This window comes from Myotis myotis, unplaced genomic scaffold (genome assembly GCF_014108235.1).
Source record: "Myotis myotis isolate mMyoMyo1 unplaced genomic scaffold, mMyoMyo1.p scaffold_m19_p_8, whole genome shotgun sequence".
NCBI classification, from domain to species: Eukaryota; Metazoa; Chordata; class Mammalia; order Chiroptera; family Vespertilionidae; genus Myotis; species Myotis myotis.
In genome coordinates, this window is record NW_023416390.1 from 81122144 (window position 1) to 81139915 (window position 17772).

The following is a 17772-nucleotide window of genomic DNA, read 5'->3' on the forward strand; positions in this document are numbered from 1 at the left end:
ATCTACTCAGGAAACTGTGTACCCTTTGCCAACAGACATTCTTTACTTAGAACAAAATATGTGATAAAAAACACAGGTACAAGAAAAATTAATTTTAATTAATTTTTTTCTGTTTTAAATGAGATTAGATTGTGGTCCATAGTATTGCATTATAAAAGGAACTGCATGCCATTTTCCAAACTGTAAAAACATATTACATAGAGTACCTCTGAATGGTATAACAGTAAGATAAAATAAAAACCTGAACAATTATGAAGATGAGCAAAGCCCTTACCCTTTCTGAGCCTTAGCTTCCTCATGGGTCAGGTGAAGAGTTGTTGTTTTCCAATTCTCACCCAAGGATATTTTTCCACTGGAGGTGGAGAGACAGAAAGAAACAGTGATATGAGAGAGACACATCCACATGCACCCAGGTTAGAGCCAGGGCACATGGCTTGCCCGTAATTGAACCAGGGACCCTTCAGTCCCAGGGCTCATGCTCCATTCACTTAGCCAAACTGACTAAGGCTGAGAGTTTACCTAATGATCACCAAAGACCTAGCTTTCTTCAAAATGCCAGGAATCCATGATCTTTCTCTAAGTTAAATATCTAAAGAACAAAACTACTCACACAACCACCCAAGATACACAGATGTACATCTGTATACTCATCAATGCCTAGAGCTATGGTTCTTAAACCGTGTGACAAAGTACCCCTAGAGTAGTGGTTCTCAACCTTCTGGCCCTTTAAGTACAGTTCCTCATGTTGTGACCCCCAACCATAAAATTATTTTCGTTGCTACTTCATAACTGTAATTTTGCTACCTTTATGAATTGTAATGTAAATATCTGATATGCAATATGGTCTTAGGCGACCCCTGTGAGAGGGTTGTTCGACCCACAAAGGGGTCGCGACCCACAGGTTGAGAACCACTGCTCTAGAGTGTCATAGTGACCTCATGCGCCATCTGTCAAAAACTACAAACTTACTTAGAGGCAGTTCATTTCCAACTCATTTATTTTACCCATATCATACCTTTTAGGAACTGACACGTTGACAGTCACGGTTACAAATGGCAGGCACCGTGTGGAAATCAGTGTGGAACAGGAAATGAGAGTCATAGTGTACAATCTGATTCCAAAGTCTGAGAAGCTGCACAATGACCAACAAGTTGTTAGGATATAAACCATTAGTGTTTTTAAAAAACCTAACTACTTAATTTAAAAGCACATAAGATATGTCCTTTTTTTCTGGTGCATTGAGAAAATATTACTAAGATTTTCTTTAAACTATTTCTGAGTCCTGTCTTTCTGGTACATTTGATTTCTCTGAAGCTAATTAACCCAAATATTAAGTATATCTGCTATAGTAATTGTAATTCAAAAACTCAATCACATTCACACACACAGGGGCAAAGCAATTCCTGACCCAGGAGAGGTGTGGTTCTTAAAGATCCATGTGCAACCCTAAATGAGAATTTTTTCATAATTATGTGGTAATAGTTAGGTTTGGGAAGAGGGGGAAGAAAGAAAAGACATTACATTCATTCTAGTACTTTTAATGATATACTATATTTCCATGTATTTCTATGTGTACAATGGGAATTTAGAAATGTGGGGTGAGTGGTGACATGGAAAAAGAAAGTGAACAGAGGGGATTCATTGGGGATTAAACATTTGAACAGGCCATGTACATGAAATTATTAGAGGGAAATCCTGTTAGTTAACATTATTCTGCTCATGTGGTCATTGGGTTGAACAGGGAGCAAAGTGGCCTTTCCACGAAGGTATTGGCCATCGTTTAAAGGAAACTTCAGACTTATTTGAATGTACCAGTTATCAAAGACAAGATGGAGCGTCCTGCAGATAAAAACGTAATATCATAAGTAATATAGTACTTGGTGTATAAGGGAAACTGAACCCAGGCCAAATGAAAATGTTGAGCAAAGTAACAAATAAAGAAATTTAAAAAAGATCATTGCTTTCCTAAATAGACAGAGAAAAATACCTCTTTTTCAGCAGCGTGTTATGATGCACCATACAGTCCCAGAGGAATAGATGTGAGACCATAATAAGCCACAGAAACTGAAAACCAACCCCAGAAGAAAGGCCTGTGTTTAAGAATTGATCTTAGCCACGTTCAGAGAATCAGGAGGTAAATTCCTTCGGCATTAGTATGAGTAAATACGCAAGTCCAACAAGGACAAATGCAGATCTGAGGAAAGGTTAATATAAAACTGAGCTCTAAATTCAAATACCACATGGACAGGACAGGCAACAGAAATGCGAGGACGTGGGTTGGATGACACAGCAGTGAACTAGAGAATGTTGCTTTGCTAAAATGTGTCAGTGACATTCCAATTTTGGGGGATGATTATCAGGTGGAGAAGAGGTACCAATGTTGTCAGATCTTCTAACACTATACAAGCCACATATCTCTATCTTTATGTGAAATCTATTAATCTTCATGTAATGTCTAGATTAAGTGGAAAGCACTCCCCCATTTTATATATTAAAATCCTAATTCCCATTGTTATGGACTCAGCCTGAATTGCCAACAACCAAGATTTGGAGCAATAAATCACTATTGTTTTAATCCATGAAGTTTCAGGATGGTTAGTTACAAAGAAAACAACAACAACAACAACAAAACAATGTTGTAACAGAGGTCAGTGAACATTTTATTAAATAGCCGAATAGTAATATTTTAGACCTGTGGGTCATATAGTTTATTATATAACTATTCACTGTGCTATTGTATAACAAAAGCAGCCACAGATAATATGTAAACAAATGTTTGTGGCTATGTTTGAATAAAACTTTATATACAAAAGAGGTGGCCAGCACACAAGTTCTAGTTTGCTGAGCTTTGGTATACACACATATATTTATGTGTGCACATAGAATATGTGTGTTTATACCCTATCAGAAATGTACAAATAAATGATGTGTTTCAAATTGGTGAATAGGTAGAATCAAAAATGGAGAAAGGAGAGAAGGAAGACTTTATGTTAGTGATAAACCCAGGCTATCACTATGAAATCTCCATATATATGTACATATATGCATTTACATCATATTTATAAATACACACATATATACATGCATGTATTAATGTCAGCTTCTCTAAGAAGCATTGTTAGCAAATAAATTATTTGAGGCAATATTTCATTTCAGATATAATAAATATATAGTTTATATTACTCTGAAACTTTTAAGTGTTTAGAATAAATAAATCAATGAAGGTCCATTTTAAACCTATTTCTCAAGTTTAAACTGGTCCTATCTCTTAAATAGTAATAAAAGGTTTTGCTCAAGCTTAATGCCTATTTAATCTAGACATTATACCCTTGTGAAAATAACCACTTAGATATAAGGAGATAGCCACTCTGGTAGAGATTAAATGGAGACAGCTATGTAACTGTGGCTGATAGTCAATTGCCCACATTATTAAGACTCAAGATATTGTAACAATTTTTTTATAAAATTAAGGTGATAATATTAAAAAGACTATTGCAATGTAGCTAGCAGAGACCATAAAAAATATTTTCCACTTAATAAATATTCTCCTAACTTCCTGTTAAAGATTGTGACTCTGATCTCAGTGAAGGATCAAATTTTTTAAAAAAATAGATACTTCAGATCTGTATCTGTATTGAATTCTAATGTGAAGATCTTTGTTCGAATGCTTTGAAAAAGATTAGAAATATTGATTTTCATTTAAGTACTCTTAGATCACCAAAATCTCACTAATGAAGAAATTCTTTAGCTAATGGGCCCTATTGGCTAGTTAACAAACTATATCATGAACATTTGATACATTAATCCCTCAATAAACATGACCTGAAATCTCTAAATTATAAAAGTATCATTTTGCTTTCTGCCTACAATTGACTAAATTATGACATTATTGAAATGTCCAATTCTTGGTCAAAGTTCACATGAGCATAATGTCTTAGGTACAATAAGACTCCAAAACTTCTTAGAAATCTTATTTGACTTTCCTATGATAGGAAATACAGGTATGACTGGATCACCCTGACTGGGATAATAGAAAGATACAGTTTATCCTCATACATGGTATAGTTTTGTTTTGTTTTTAGATAGTTCTTTTTATACCTGAATCCTTCTTGTCACTCAAGTCTCAGTTCAAATACCACATTCGGAGAGATGCCAGCTTTGACCACTGTTTTAGTGGGGCTCTTCAGAAATTAGGCTATGGGGCAGAGATGTGCATACAGGAAGTTCACTGAGCAATATCCGTGGAATTAACACTCATGGAGGAATGAAGGAAACTGGACTGGGCAGAGAAGCACAGTTAAAATTAAGGCCTCAGCAGAACCATCTTTCTTACTAAGAGCTATTGTGTCAGGATTGTAGAATAATCTCAACTTGTTGCAGGGGAGTAGGCATTTATACCTCCTCACCAGTCAATCATTGAATGAGGATTGAAGGCATAACTGTGGGTGCATCGGCTTTCCTTGCCTGAGAGTAATTCTCAGGAGAGTGTCATGGTTGATAGTTGTCCCCCCAAAAATATACCTCTCCCCTCTGGCAACCATTAGTTTGTTCTCTGTATCTATATGTTCAATTTTCTCTTGTTTGTTTAGATTCCACATACAGATAAAATCATGTTTTTGTCTCTTTCTAGATTATTTCACTTAGCATTATACCCTCTAGGTCCATCCAGGTGGATGCAAATGGGAATATTCCATCCCCTATACCACATCTTTATCTATTCATCTATTCATGGACATCTAGATTGTTTATATACCTTGTCTAATGTAATTAATGCTGCAATAAGGGTGCATATATCTTTTTGAGTTAGTGTTTTGTTTTCTTCATATAATACACAAAAACTGGATCACTGGGTCATATGGTAGTCTTACTTTTTTGAGGAATCTCCATACTTTTTTTCTGTGGTGGCTGTACCAATTTACAATCCTACCAAGAGTGCACGAGGGTTCCCTTTTCTCTGGATTGTTGACAACACTTGTTATTTGCTGACTTTTTAATAATATCTGTTCTGACAGGTGTAAAGTGATTTCTTGATGAGGTTTTGATTTGCATTTTCCTGATTATTAGTGATATTGAGCATTTTTTAATGTCTGGTGGTGATTTGTATGTCCTCTTTGGAGAAATGTTTATTCAGGTCATCTTCTCATTTTTTAATATGATTGTTTTTTAGGTTGAGTTTTATGATTTTTTTATACATTAGTTCCAGTGACCCACTTAGGGAATTCTTGCTTCCTATTCTTACAAATCTTGACTCCAACGTTTTAAAGACCTAGATCACAGAGAATCAAAAAAGCATTGTTAAAGTTTAAGCCATAGCTGCTACCAAATTACTTTGGACTTTTCATGCAGGTAGATCACCAGATAAAGAAAGAAGTCACTATCTTGAGAAGGAAGCTTACCTTGCATCCTCAGGAGAATGTAAGGCTACTCTTAACAATGGAGGAGGTGTGGGTGCAGAAGGTGAAAGGAAAAGAAGAAGTACAAACTTCCAGTTACAAAATAAATCAGCCACTGGGATATAGTCTGCAACACAGAGAATATAAAAACATCTTAATAACTTCGAATGGTGATAGATGGTTAATAGGCTTATCATGGTGATCACATGATAAATAAAGGTCAAACCACTGTACTATACACCTGAGACTAATACAATATTGTATGCCAACTATACTGTAATACAGCATTCAAAAGTGAAACAAAAAATCTAATCCTTTGTATAATGGTGCTGACTGAGGTGTGGTCAGGAAAGGCAAATGTACCTTCTGGTATTTGGACAACTCCAGTCAAGATGAATCATTTCTTCTTCCAGTGTGAAAGGGACCTATTTCTATCAATGTGCCACCAAGTAGCTTGTTGCTTTTCCCAAGAAACGGTGCCATATTGGAGGTACACCACTGGTCTCTGTTATTGACATAGGGTATTCGAAGTGGCATAATCCATCAAACTTAGTGACTGTAAGCCCATACTGTTGGACCTAGGCACAGATTCCATTTCTGCCACCCTGACTGCTCTATTTACTTGCCTGTTGTGCCGGCAGTGAGAGGGCAATGAGAGAGGCTGCTGACATGAACGGAATCACTTCAACTTGGATACTTAGTGCCTCTTCTATGCTGGATGCTTTCTGAACATATGACACAGAGATGTTCACACTACGTGACTACCCCTCTAGATCCATCCGCGTACCTATTCTTCATCTACCTCTTTTATGTCCCTCACTTAATCATTCTCCTTCCAGGCTCCTTACCAATTAATCCATTCACTGTAGCTCATAAGTCTGAGACATAGTCTCCCCTTAGCCCATTTCTCTTTCCACACCAAGTGCAAAACCAGGTGCATCAGCAGCAGCTGTGTCCACTAGGAAGACATACTCATACAGTTGTTTTTCATGCTCATTTTTAGTTTGTACCCACATAATGAGCCAACTACCTATGACTGATCTCAGTCATTTTTCTCCTCTGTCAGCTAATCATAATGGTCCTCTTCATGTAGCTGTGAGCCACAGGTGTGAAATGAGAAAGAAATACAAGTGTAATAGTGATGGATGGCCTGAGGGTCTGTGCTCCCAGCTTGTGTACCGTATGTGTGTGCTCCGTCCTTGCTGTTGCTCAATCCAAATGTGCAATTCCACCCTATGATGAATTCCATCTGGGCCCATCCCACCTTATGATCTTATGGGTCTCTCAGAAATCAGTAATGATGGAAAGGTATGGCTGAATGGTTTCATAAATATCTTATAAGAAGCTGATTCATAGCTTTTGGAACATTTTTTTTTAAATAAAGCGCAATTCTCTATTGCAGATAGTATAGGCTTGTACCACAACGCTTGAGGTTTCTGTTGTGATTCTCCTGATAAACTCCATATGGCATCCTCTCCCACCACTGACACACGTAATAATATAGAATCTATTGGGCGATATGGTCCAGGCAGTAGAATCACTTGTATTCTGAACCTGCTACAGAACTATTTATGCTCTAGATCCCAGAGAAAACTGGCAGCCTTTGCTGTCACCAGTTAATGGATCAAAGAAGTGTGAAATATGTTGTCCCTTTAATCCAAAATGGTGTAATACTTTGTCTTTTCATTTGATTGACATTTCCCCACATGCCCCAGGCCATGGGATCCTAAAATTATCACTGGTATGGCTGGCCCCTGCATCTCCATAGGGTTTATTTTCCATTTTCTGGGGAACATATGTCTTTTCAATGCCCCAAATGCATTTGTAACTTCTTTCTATTCTGGTCCAATTAACATAATGACATTGATATAGTGGACTAATAGGCAACATGTCTGGGTACCTGAACCAATTCTGCAGAATAGCTATCTGGTCCAGATTTCTTTTGATTAATTATGAAGAGGAGAAAAGGAGAAGTTAGCAGAGCCTTGGGTGAAGACAGTAATGTATAGTGGGCTGTGTTAGTCTGCTCAGGCTACTATAACAAAGTACCATGGACTGAGAGGCTTAAACATCAGAGGTTTATTTCTCACATTTCTGCAGAATGGGAACTCCAAGTTTAAGATGCCAGCAGTTTGGATCCTGGTGAGATTTCCCTTCCTGGCTTGCAGATGGCCGCTTTCTCTCTTTGTCCTCACATTGATCTCATCATGAGAGCCCTACCCTTATGACCTCATCTAGACCTGCTCAATTCCCAGATTCCCAAAGGCCCCACCTCGAAATGTCATCACCTTGGGTAGAAACACTTCAACATATGAATGGGGTGGGGGCACAAATATTCAGTCTACAATATACTGGTAGGTGGATTCCGGTAAATTTCATTTATCTACTAAAAGAGAGTCATAAAGAAAAGGGTCCTTCTTCAGCCCCAGTCACCATCCCTCCACACCCTTCCCCCTCCACATCTCCCCCTCCCCTATGATCATAGAGTCTGAAACTATGACAACCATTTGTGGCCATGTAAGAATAGGCGAAAGGACAAAAGAGGCAACGCACTGGAAATGATGAAAGGATGATCATCTCAACAGATAGTGATGATATCCCTGAGCTACAAAAACTTCCTAGAGTTATTTTTTAAGAAGATTTTTCTTATTTAAAACTTTAATCATTTATATTGCCACTATAAAATAAACCTTAAAACATCAAGAGCGTGATACCATAAAAATTACATCACTCTCACATAACTGTTAAAACACGGTGCTTCCAGTTGGGTGTCTCTCCTCCAAGTAATGATTCTGGACAAAAGCTCCTTTCAAATGTTGGCTCCACCACACTTCAAAACTTGGCTTCCTAAATCGCCCCAAGGATTACCTCATTTCTAGCCTTAAGAATGGGGGAAAGAACATGAGTGCATGCATGAGAGGTTTTTAATAAATTAGACTTAGAACCAGAATGTATCGCATTGCCTACATATTCTAGAGCATAAGGTTATCTTAACAGCACATGGAAGCAAGAAATTATTTTTCCAGGAAGAAGTAGAAAGTGATATGACTAGCTGAAATGTCACAGCCTATTCTCATGTGCCTGAAATATCCCTTTGCTGCACATATTAAACACAGTCATTTCCTCTACAGACAGATAGCCCAAAGTCCCCCGCTGCTACTGCCTGCAGCTCACATTTCAGAATTTTCAGGCGAGGTACAACATGTTCTTTGAGATCCAGATGTTGCTCTTCTTTGATGTAGCAAACTATAAAGCAAAGTAAAATGTATCTGTATCCTCACCTGTTATATAATAACGAACCCTCAGATAATAACTGAGGTGGTTATCGCATTCTAGAGAGAAAGATGCACCAAGCAATCCTTGGTCCACAGCATTTATGAAATCTCCTTGTATGAATCATGAATAAGTCCCAAACTGGGAAAAATTCCTCATCAAATTTCTTTTTTTCTGCATTGTTCTCTGTGGCACCTAATTCCAGTCTCCATGGTGACACGTGCAGTATTCTCTGAAAATACATGTATGGGGAAATACCTCTCACCACATGCTTCCTGCTCCAGAATGATTATGAGTCCAAGAGTAATTTTTAGGCTTCAAATGTCAAAGGCTTTTTAAAAGACTAAGTTTATGGAAGTTTTAGCTATACATTCCTTCAAAAACGTAGGAGCCATACGATCTATTTCATTCCAGTCATGTTGCATATACTAGTAACCACAATCAAAGTTTTTCCCAGATGTACTAGTAATTCTCAAGCCTGATTGATTTCTTTAATTGTTTGCCTTCACATTTTATATTTCAGGTAATGATGGTGATGTTGGGGCTTTCCAGCATAATGGTTTTGAGTGATAGGGCCACAGCTTTTATCTGATCTTCAGTTTAGGGTTACATATGAATTGTCCTTTTTCATTCTAAGTATCTTACCGCTTTTATCTGTTTCTCTTAGTTGTCCAAGTGCCAAGCTTTGGTAACCATTTGGCAGTATAAAATCTGGACTCTAATTTTTTTTTATTTCTTTCAACTATTCACCCAATTCTTTCCCCGATAACCTTTTTATTATGTTACTATCTTGTTACACACATTTCCTCTTACCCTGTTTTACCATTTTCTCTAGTGTTACAGGTTCATCTGAATCCTAGTTTGATTACCAAGTTACTGTGGACAACAATTACACCAAATGGCTTACGCCACATAGCATGAGTTCCCATCTGGACTGCTTCCAATATCAGATCCCTTGCTGCTTGGTACCCAACCACTAGGCCTCTGTGGCATATTTTAGATGTTATAACAGTACCCTATTTTGACAGAACAACCTCTGTTTTAGGTTTGTCAATGTTTTTCCTCACTATCACAAATAATCATATTTATTTCTTGGTTTTGCTTGTTTATTATCTGCCCTTCCCTACTAATACATAAGTTTTAGGAGTACATTTTCTTCTATCTTTCACCACTTTAGTCTCTGAATCTAGAACAGGGCTATAGGGCAAAATCAATACACAACTGTTTAATACATGAATAAATAGGTAGCTTGCTTTGCTCTGTTTCACAGCCAAGATTATATTTCTAAATTAAATACATGTCTTGCAAATGTCTTATATGACCATAGTGTATGTGTATATACAGCAGTAGCAATCTACAATTTTCTTAGTGACAATATATTATCTCCCTGGTTCTTCATACTAAGTGAAAAGTCTCATCAGTGTGATGGAAAGGTAGTATTTTTTTCTTCTTTGCCAATAAGTCAGTTGCCTTCCAACATTTTTACATGACACCAAAGATGTCTGATCACTAAGTAAAAAATTTACTCAATTTTCTCTTTTGTTAGGAAAAAAATGTTTTATAAAATGACTATCTGCCTGAATTGATTAAATTCCCCCATGGTTAGAAGCAAAGAATATACTTTGCCAAAAATGACTTAGAAGTGATTCACATTTTCCATTTGTCCCTCACACCTTTTCATGTCTAAACCTACCTCTCTGCTGATTGTGCTTTCTTATCATTTGTCTCTTATATGGTCACAGTGTGATTTCATAAATCCATATTATAACACAACAGCAAAAAAAATCGTTGATACAGTTATAGATCATTGACTAGGCTCCAAGTCTATTAATTTAATATCAATCCTAGGGAAACAAAATATGTATTAAAGTTAAAAATACATATCTGGAGAACCATTTACTCTTTTGTTTCTTTTTAATTACACAAATTTTCAGTGCTCATATTGAAAAATATGCAGGCAGCCCTAGCTGATTTGGCTCAGTGGATAGAACATCAGCCTGTGGACTGAAGGATTCCAGGTTTGATTCCGGTCAAGGGCATATGCCTGGATTGTGGGCTTGATCTCCAGTAGTGGGTGTGCAGGAGGCAGCCAATCAATGATTCTCTCTCATCATTGATGTTTCCATCTCTCTCTCCCTCTCCCTTTCTTTCTCTTAAATCAATAAAAAAAAATTAAAAAAAAAAACATTCAGGCAAAGATTTCAAATAAAAAAGTGAAACATTTTGGAAGATAGATTACATATTGTTAGCAACAGAAAGTTCATTTCATTTATTTTTTAATTTATATTTTTATTTTTAGTGTAACTTAGATGCTTTAAGTACAGGTCAGATTAATTCCTGACATAAACTAGTTTCTTAAACTTTGTTTTCTAATTCTAAAAACATGAGCATATATATTTCCAACATCTAAAGCTATTTTGGCACCATCCTGATGGCCTACTGTACTTCAGCAAATTACTTTATCTTTCTCCCTGCCTTGCAGTTCCTCCTGTCAATGCCATGTCTCTGATAATGTCACTTTGAACAGTGATTGTGTGAATGCTTAGAGTTACTGGTAATTTCCACAGACAGCACCTTCTATTGAGGTAGTAAGAGAATATTTCTCTATTCCGTGCAAGTGTCATACAATGGCTGATTTCCCACAAGATGGCTTTCTTGGCATCCAATGCAAAGACTAGTCTCAGGAGAAAACTGTATTCACAAATTAGAAATGGATGAAGGAAGTTTCTTAAAATAGAACTGCATTGGAAGATGAGTTATCTCTTAATGAATTCTTCTATAAACTGTAATTAACAATGATTATCATAAATACAAGCAGAATTTTTTGGAGTAACAGGCACATAAAAGTCTCTTATCTTGATCATTTTTATGTCACTTCATCTCTGCATTAGAATTTGAAGGGACTAGAAAACACCTTCTTAACAATATATTGCTTAGACTAATTGTTTAAAAGCTAAATGTCCTTAAAATATTAAAAACATAGGTTTAGTAAGAGAAAGGGGAAACAAGGGAGCTGGTGAAATATACTAAAGAAGGAACAATCAAAAGGTTTCTGGATCAGTTATTTTTAGGGTTTTTGTTTTGTTTTGTTTTGTTTTTATGGGCTATTCATAAGGTTGACTATATGTCAGATCACTAGAATTAAAGCCCATATTTTAAAAGCCAGAACCACACATTTGGACAATCACTGTTTTAACAATTATTTATATTAGATAGGTGAATAGGTATATAGATAGATAGATGATAGATAAATAGATAGATAGATAGAATGATAGAGAGAAATATACATACATCTTTGTTATGATGTATATACATCACCTACAGTGCAACATTTAAGTAAAAATGCTCTTATGCATTACCCTGTGATCATAAACTCAAAATTTACTCTGAAATGCTAATTTCTAGAAAATATAATACTTAAGGCAATTTTAAAGTACTCGTGTTTTGTGCCGTTAGTATCTTATTATAATTTCAAAAGATTTATAGAATATTCCTAGTCAGTCTTTTTAAGAAAATCTGAATACAAAAAGTTTTTTTTTAAAAAAAGGCATTTTCTTTTTAAAAAGAATATATTAATATATTCTCATCTTTGGATGAGAAAGAAAACTGAGGAATGTTTTATTACATATTACTGAATGTGTACAAATCTTGATCACCATAAGCTTTTGGGTTTATTTAAGCAAGATTAATATCGTCATAATTATTATTGTTCATCTGATCATTCAGGAGAGCACTGATTCTCCTATTATTTTTTCATGATCCTGGTTTTCTCTTTCACCAGGCTATTTCCCAGGGTGACATATGGATCCTTTTTGGATATTAATCCCTGGGAAAAATATTTTACCCGTTCACAAGATATGTGTATCTTAAACTAGTATAGATTAAATGTGCAGAAGAAGGAGACTGAATTTATTAATCTGGGATAGAATCAAAGAATCATAACATTTATAGACAAGAATTTTTAAACTTTGATCAAGGAGAGGGTTGGCAGGTAATAAAAATGGATTGAACAAACAGGTATAATTCAATAGACTGTGGTGAACATGAAAACCTATGCCTCCTCAAAGAGGGAAGCATCTATAAAGGTCAGAAAACTTTTCCTGCTGAACATGTGCTCTAGATATTACCATTACGGGAAGAGAAGTCAGAAATCCATTTTTTTTTTACATCAAGTCTCAATTAAATGTGTGTAGTTTAAATTATTGAGCAACATATAAACCACAATATCTCTCTGGTCTATCAGCAGCCAATTTTAAACACACACACACACACACACACACACACACACACACACACACACGCACACACACACACACATCTTATGTAAGAATTACTAATTATCTATAATAGAATTCTGCAAACATTTTAATACCCTTCAACATTACTAGACATACGTTCTACCATTTCTTGTATCTCATACCATTAGCTTTATTCATTTACTAGCTTTTAGGCCTCTGAATCCCCTTGAGATTATAATCAATGTTGATCCTAAAGGCTCAGGGGCAATGTGAGTGTGATTATTCATCAGTGGAAGAGAGGGTAGGTGTATGCTTGAGAAATATCAAGAGATATTTAGGATATTAGTTGACAGATTGTATCAAGGAATTGAGGCAATTCTCTATCAGGCACGGGACCTCTTCATTCATTTGAGTATCACCAGCTATGTGAAAAAACAATAACACATGAATTTCCATCATTAAGGGTGTTTCATGTCCCAACGGCTACAGAAAAGTCTAATCTAGAATATCTGGAAATAGAAAAAGAATTAGAGCCAAGTCCAAAATTTGGATTGAAAAGCTAAAAATCTGGAAGGCAATCAATAACAGAATAGGCACATGAAAAATGGCTAGAAAATTATTCTTGACAACATTCCGCTGATGGTGGAACTATTTTTGCTCCCCCATTTCTCTCTCCTTCACCCCCACTTCCACAAGGCTATGCTCCATGCTGAGTTATGGAATGAATTAAAATGGTTTCAGGATGGAAGAACCCACTTGGAATGAGCCTCACAGGGCGGTAGAGGGTCGCCTCTCCATTACAGATCACGGCTGGCTCTGTTTCTGTTCCACCTCTGCGCCCTTGCACTAGCCTTGTCCGCAGTGAGCCATTTTTAGTCCTGGACTGTTCTTAGAGACAAGTTGGCTTACCATAAATCTAGACTTTTGGGAGGCAGTTTAAGCAAAGGTTCTGTGCCTCAGGCAATGAATCTCGTCACTCCCGCTTTCTGATTGAGAGTCACTCACTCCTGCCAGTGAAGCCTTGGCCATTTGAATACTCAGCTGTCATGTCCTTTGTGTCCCATGCTGACACGTGCTTAGATGTTAGTTCAGGGCAGCTGTTTTCTCTTGCCTCTGGCCTGAGGGCTCCAAGCTAGCTCACTTAGAATGTTGTGAATATCAGTGACCTTTGAAGTCACTGAATGCAATGCCTTCATTTTTTACTCAGTTACATATGTATGGTGTATATTCCACATACGTTTTTCAAGTTAAAAAGTCAATTTTTGGTTAAATGCAGTCTTTGATTCTGTCCTAAATGGCAGAGATACTAAGAAATTGTCATTCTTTTTTGTTTATGTTATTATGATGTCAAATAAAAATTTTGTCTGGCCCTGCTGGTGTTGCTCAGTGACTGAATGTCGCCCTATGAACCGGGAGGTCACTGTTCAATTTGTAGTCAGGGTATATGCCCAGATTTCAGGCTAGATCCATGGTAGTGGACATGCAGGAGGCAGCCGATCAAAGATTCTCTCTCATTATTGATGTTCCTATCTCTCTCTCCCTCTCCCTTCCTCTCTGAAATCAATAAAAAATATATTTTAAAATCATAGTCTGGATGTAGGTAAAGAAAAACTTTATTCAGAAAATTATTGCGAAGGAGTCAGGGGAAAGGAAGTATTATAACAGAAGGATTAGATTATTGCAATAGGAAGAACATGTAACCATGTGATCTGCCAGGTTCCCAAATATTGCCCAGAACATGTCTTTTCTTCATACAGAGGAGCAGACAAAACTACTGAGACCAGACTCTGCAGGAGTGAGGTGGCAGAGAATAGACGGAACATGTTCTATCTTAAGGCCATTCTATTCAGAATGGGACACTAAGCAGGGGTTGCATGCCATGGAGGACGGGTCAAAGTCCAGAGGCCTGAGGAAGGAAGAGAAACTTAAGGTTAGGTTACAAGCATTTGTTCTGCTTAATCAGTTCTGATGGGCAAAACAGTTCATGTACTCATGTATGAGGCGAATATTGAGAGTTTGTGGAGTTCGTATGGCCCTGTCAGGGGTAGAGAAGAGGCACATCTGTAGTGGTAACTGAGTCACATGGCTAGGGGTGGGGTCCTTGCAGTAAGTATTTTCCTGAACACAAAGAGGTGGGAAATTTCTTCACCATTGCTACTTTCCAGAATCACAGGGCTCGGGTAAAATTAAACATTGTCATTAACATTTTCACAGTGATGTATTAAAACTAACTAACTAACTAACTAACTAACTAACTAACTAACTAACTGACTAACTAAAACTCAGCTTCAAGGAGCTAGAATCCCACTGGGGTTGGCGGGGAGGATGTTTCCTAATGCAGCTCAAGAAGATAACCCGTACCTACGGGGCAATGGTTCTCGCGGTGGCTGATCCCTTCTCTCCTTCCCTGCACATCTGGAAACATTTTTGGTTGTCACAGATGGAGGTGAAGATGCTACTGGCATCTAGTGGTAGAAACTCAGGGATACTGATAAGCCTACTACGATACACAGAGCAACCCCACGGGAAAGAATTATCCAGCCCAAACTTGCAGTAATGCCAAGGTTGGGAAACTCTGCTTAGGGGGAAAGACACAAGTTTGAGAAATGGATGATTCTCTGCCTTATTGTGGCTATGCAGACATTCACAAGTAACTTAGACAGTTTGAGCCTATGTCTCTATCTGTTAACTGAAGAAAATACCATTTATTTGTGGGGATCAATGACACAAAATCTGTGTAAACACCTACCACAGGCCCTGGCAAATAAAACTCAGATAGAAAATAGTAATTATTTATCCATTTCCTAATTCTCCTTGTATCAACTTTTATCCTCACATTGGCTCCTCTAGACTAACACCCTTGGTAATCACCCATTCCCCAGTGATTGGGAAGAGAAGCCAGCCACGGGAATCTAGGGCTAGGAGGACTTCGGAGAAGAAGGCTTTAGAATCATCAGGTTTCATTTTATGACCTTAGGCAAAGCAACTGACGCTCTGCATTTTAGCTTTCTTAACCATAGAAATGAGAAAGACATTTTCCCTTACCTGTCTCAGGGATGAAAATAAATGCATTAATTGGGAAAGCAATAGGCTTGCCCAGAAGAAGTGATCAATACATGATTTTTACTTCAACGAGATGTGAAAGCACTTTCAGAAGTTATGAGCATTATCTACACTGAGGGATTTAAGTGGCCATTAAAATTCATTTCACTATAATTTCTTTACCCAGTCTTTTGTTGATAAGGCTGCTCTTTAATATTTTAAATTAAAGAACTATCTGCACATTTTTTTAAATAGGTGTAGATGAATCCCAAATTAAGAGTTCAAAATTCTCACACACCCTCATGCATTTAACTCTGGATAGCTATTTCTTTTTATAGTTTCTGAGTTTCATTTCTTCAGGTAATTTCCTTTATATATTGAAAATAAATATTTTTATTATTTTCCTAATTTTAGACTATCATTTAATTCCCCTCTTCAAAAGATTAATCATATAGAAACTTACCCAGTTATGTATCTCTTCTCCTTCCTCTCCTAAAGTTTATTGTTTATTATTATTTCAAAATGTCATTTATAAAATCCACACTTAATATGAAACTAGTTGTATTTTTAGTTTTCCTGTGAGTTGATTCTAAATGTGTAAGCACAATAAAAACAACATTTATAGTTTTTAAATTATGTAAGTATTTTCATTTATGTAATTATGTAACTCAAATACTGAATTTTAATTGTAACTCCAGCTATTTCATTTCTAGTTGGAGAAAATAAAGGCACATTTGAATACAAGTATTTTTTATTCTGATAGCATTAAAGAAGTCTAATTTAAATAATAACATTTCTTCACATAATTTTTGCATTTAATTAATACTAGTAACTAATGCTAGAATTAGTAACACCTTACTTTTGACATGCCTTTCTCCTGATATGACACCCCATTGTGTTTCTACTTTGAGATTGAGGAGTGTAACATTCACACATTGTCATAGATGAATTCCTTGGTTTACCTACAAAAGTCGCGCAAGGAAAGTGGGATATAAATGGTTGGTTAGGAATAAAGAGGGTGCAAAACATTTCATTACCTGCAAAAGACAGTCCTTATTAATTTGCCACTTTGAGAAGAGGTGAGCAGCCAAAGGGTAGTATGTTGGTTTCGCACCTACACAGGGGCTGGTACACTTGCCTATATGTGTGGTTGTGTGTGTGCACTGGGGAGCAGGGGTAGGAGGGGGAGTTATAGAAGATTCTGTAAATAACTTTTTCTTCTCACAGTTTTGCTAGGAGCTTTTGTTTTCCCTTAACAGCACTGTGTCCAGGGATAGTGTAACTGTAGAGCACTATTTGAGTAAATGACAGAGCTCTGGGAAAAGGGTAAATGACCAGAAGGCAGAAAGGTGTGAAGAGACTTGCCTGGGATTCAGAGTCTGTCACTTTGTTGCTGAGGCAACCATAAAAAAAAAAAAAATCATGGTTACCTTTATGGTTGTGTTGAGTCGTTGGGGAAAAAAATAGAAAAGAATTAGGATCATCTATTCTCGGGAGACACATTTGAATCATCGAAGCTTAATGTCATTTGTCTGTATCTCTTTCAACTATGCATTCTACATACCAATTTGCTTAAATGGTGGATGCACATGCCAAATCTAATTACCCCTTATCTCACAAAGTCATTAATCATTCCTCCCCATGATTCATTGACTGCCGATAGCTACTCCAATCTGTAGTACATGAGACTTCAATACGCATTAGAATACCATGTTTCTAAGTGGCATTTGTCTCTGAAATGGACTGCATGGCATTTCTTAGTTAAATGAAAAATTTTTGGCATGAAAACTGGTAGTGTGCTTTCCTGGTGATCTATAAAAATAAAT